The 4,251-nt window shown below is 40.6% G+C and overlaps 1 pseudogene; it reads right to left on the bottom strand.

Moving 5' to 3' along the window:
* Positions 1 to 209: 209 nt before the first annotated feature.
* LOC112636456 lies at positions 210 to 1,000 on the bottom strand (annotated as a pseudogene).
* Positions 1,001 to 4,251: the final 3,251 nt, after the last annotated feature.

Here is a 4,251-nt window from a genome sequence, read left to right as displayed (position 1 = left end):
TTCTAACGCAACCCAAATTAAAAACTGCTCACATTTATGAGCAAAAAATACTATTGCACATTACACTCATATGTGAAGAATGTGGGCTTTCCCCCATGCCCCCCCAAAACTGAATTACTTTCTATGAATTACATTCCATTATCTGAATTTATAACACTCAAAGTGCTTATGCTCTTCCACTGAACAAGTACATTAATATACTTGTAGCCTCAAAATTCTTCATGAACTCTGAAGTGAATACGGTGGGAGCTTCCTTTGTGAAATGAATTCGGCTAGTAGCCTGCAAACCGATACCCCTAAGTATCTAGAACAAATTTATTTTGCTCCTTTCCAATCCAAGATCTTATTGGATCACATACTTGACAAATTGTTACACGGATGTGAACAATAATCCATATTTGTGCAAATTCTTTCAAGACTTGTGGATAAGTAACCCAAGTATTCCTTCCTCCGGAATGACCACAATCCAGCCAATACATTGTTCTTACGCTTTATTAAAAGCATCTATGTTCTTGTCTTTCTTGGCTTCTTTCCATTAAAAAAGAAACTGATTCAAAACAACATAACCTTTATTGAATCCAGTCAAAGTAAAAGATGCATCCTTTAGGGATGGTGGATAAAAACTCATGGCCAACTCATCAGGTTTTTCACAGGTCCTCTCTTTGTCTCCCTGGGAAAGATTTGTAGTATCAGAAGAAATGGACTACAACTAGATGCTGTGGAGTCCTTGTTCCAAACAATGAAATTTTTATTTGATAAACTACTCTGACTTCGAAGCACTAACTAATAACACATAAAGGTGCTTAAAAGCTCCAGAGTCACTATTCTTTTCTGGGGAACCAAAGTTACTACTTTTCACAAAATTATCATGGCAGCTGAATTTCTGCAAATGCATTTGGGAGCACTTCATCACCCAAACATAGCTCTTGGGGAAACGGTGAGCTAAAATGGTGGCAACATTTTCTAGATTCCGATTTTCCCATTGGTAATTCACAGGATGACACAGTCATAATTTCATGGTGATTCTGCACATCCCCCAGGAAAGAGAGGACGTGGTGGCTGCGCCTCCTCCCTCGCCCGCTCCCCAGAGATGTCCCGCTGCTCCAGTACCCCCCTGGCCGCCGCCAGCAGGAGCAAGTCGGCGCTGCGATGCGGGTGGGCTCCAGGCATGGCGGACGGTGCAAGCTCTGAGGCAGTGCCCGACGACGGAGGGGGAGCATCGCAAACCGCTGCTGCCGCTGAGTTCGTGATTCTGCCCTGAGAGCAGGACCAGGCATCTTTAATTCCAAGCTGCGGCAGCAGAAGCAGCAGCCGCGGGGACCGCAAAAGCCTCAGCTGTTGGGAGGCGGAGGGTGGGGGATCCTGAGGGAGGGACTGCGCAGGACGCCCAACTGTACGGGCCGCCTGGCCAGGCCTGAAGCCGGCGCTGGGCGATCACGTCAGAGGCTGATTTCAGCGCGCAGCGCCGGATTTCATTCTTTCTATGGTTAAATCCTATTCCATTGTGTGCATACACCACGTTTGGTTCATCCATTTATCCCTGATGGACACTAAGATTGCTTCCATATCTTGGCTATTATCAATAGAGCTATGATAAACATGGGAGTGCAGATATCTCTTTAATGTACTGATTTTATTTCCTTTTGATATATAATCAATAATGGGATTGCTGGATGGTATGGTAGTTCCATTTTTAGGTTTTTGCTTTTCGTTTCTTTCGTTGTTGTTGTTTCTATTTTTGTTTTGAGAAACCTGCATAGTTTTCCATGCACATTTCTAACAAATAGATGAATAAATCTAAAAATGTACTAAATTTACATTCGCATCAACAGTGTATAAGTGTTCCCTTTTCTCCACATCTTCATTAAACCTTGTTATCTTTCATCTTCTTGATAATTCTGAATGCGGCGAGGTAATATCTCACGTGATTTTGTTGCATTTTCCAGATGATTGAGGATGTTGAGCATTTCTTTGTGTCTTCTATGGAAAAATGTCTATTGAGGTCTTTTGCTCACTCTTCAGTTGGGTTTTTTTATTTCTATTGCTGTTGAGTTGAGTCCCTTATGTAATTTGGATATTAATTCCTTGGTAAATGCACATATTTTCTTTTCCAGATTGTCCTTTCACTCTGTTAATAAATTTCTATGCTCTCCAGAGCTTTTTAATAGTTTATTGATATTAATTTTTCTGTCTTCTGACTTGATACAGAGGTAAGAGTCAGCCCTCAGCTTGAAAGGTTATCTGTCTTCTATCTTGCTACTTTTTTTTTTTTTTTTGAGACGGAGTCTCGCTCTGCCGCCCAGGCTGGAGTGCAGTGGCCGGATCTCAGCTCACTGCAAGCTCCGCCTCCCGGGTTCACGCCATTCTCCTGCCTCAGCCTCCCGAGTAGTTGGGACTACAGGCGCCCGCCACCGCGCCCGGCTAGTTTTTTGTATTTTTTAGTAGAGATGGGGTTTCACCGTGTTAGCCAGGATGGTCTCGATCTCCTGACCTCGTGATCCGCCCGTCTCGGCCTCCCAAAGTGCTGGGATTACAGGCTTGAGCCACCGCGCCCGGCCTCTATCTTGCTACTTTTAAGAATTTTTTCTTTTTGATGCCATTCAGTGTAATCATTATTCTTTCAAGATTTTATTTATAATGATACCTAATAATTGTACATATTTATGGGGTACAGTGTGATGTTTCAATACATTTATACACTGTACAATGACCTAATCAGGGTAATTAGCATATCTAGCACTTTAAACATTTATTTGTGCTAATAAAATTCAAACACCTCTCTTCTAGCTGTGTTAGAATGTACAGTGCCTAGACGAGCTTGGTCATGGGGACCCTAACCCAGCGACACTAGAGGAATTAAAGACACACACACAGAAATCCAGAATGTGGAGTGGGAATCAGGGACTAACAGCCTTCAGAACTGAGAGCCATGAACAGAGTTTTACCCACATATTTACTGACAGCAAGCCAGTGATAAAAATTGTTTCTATAGCTTATAGATTAACTGAAAGGGGAGACAAAGGGATGGGCTCTGGCTAGTTATCCGCAGCAGGAATATGTCTCTGAGGCACAGATTGTTCATGCTGTTGTTTGTGGTTCAGGAATGCCTTAAGCGGTTTTCTGCCCTGGGTAGGCCAGGTGTTCCTTGCCTTCATTCTGGCAAACCAACAACCTTCAGCGTGGGTGTCACAGCCATCACGAGCATTTCACAGTGCTGCAGAGATTTTGTTTATGGCCAGATTTGGGGGCCTGTTTCCAAGAGAACAGTACATTATTATTAGCTATAGTCACCCTACTATGTAATAGAACACCAAAATTTAGTCTCTCTGACTGTAACTTTGGAACTTTGACAAGCCTCTCCGCATCCCTTCATCCCTTCACTCTCCCTAGCCTCTGGTAACCACCATTCTAGTGTCTACTTCTATGAGATCAACTTTTTAAGATTTCACATATGAGTGACATCATGTGGTCTTTTTCTTTCTGTGACTGGCTTATTTCACTTAACATAATGTCTTCTAGATACATCCATGTTAACATGAATGACAGCTCATTCTCTTTTATTACTGAATATTATTGTGTGTGTGTGTGTGTGTGTATAACATTTTCTTCATTCATCTGTAGATGGGCACTTACACACTGTTGGTGAGAGTGTAAATTGGTACAACCATTAGGGAAAACAGCATGGAAGTTTTTCAAGAAATTATAAATAGAACTACCATAAAATCTCACCACTGGATATATGTCTAAAGGAAATGAAATCAGTCTATCAAAAAGATAATCACACTCCCATGTTTATTAAAGCACCATTCACAGTAACCAAAGCCATTCTTTCTTTTAAGCATTTTTAATCTTTTTTTGACACATTACACTCTAAACTTTAATAAGATTCATGTCTTGTTTCCAATTTATGAAACTTATGAGTCACCAATTCTTTGAATATTGCCTTCCTGTTTATATAGTCTAGTAAAACAATTAAATGTTTTTCATTTCTTCTCATCTAATCTTCATATATATTTGTATTTTGTATTAATTAGACTTCTATAAAGTATATGACTACATTAATTGTGCTCAGCATTTCAGTGCAGTAGTCTGCTCATCAGCTCAGTCTATTTTAATGTGTAATTTGTATGCTGTACATTAAATTGTTTTACTACATTTTCAATAGTTTACTTTCCATTTGGCTCTTTTCCAAATATGACTGGACAAGCTCATAGTTTTTTTCCCACAGTAGTTTGGCTTCATTTTTAAAAT

Source organism: Theropithecus gelada, chromosome 12 (genome assembly GCF_003255815.1).
Source record: "Theropithecus gelada isolate Dixy chromosome 12, Tgel_1.0, whole genome shotgun sequence".
Classification (NCBI taxonomy): Eukaryota; Metazoa; Chordata; class Mammalia; order Primates; family Cercopithecidae; genus Theropithecus; species Theropithecus gelada.
This window is presented reverse-complemented; position numbering and strand designations above follow the sequence as displayed.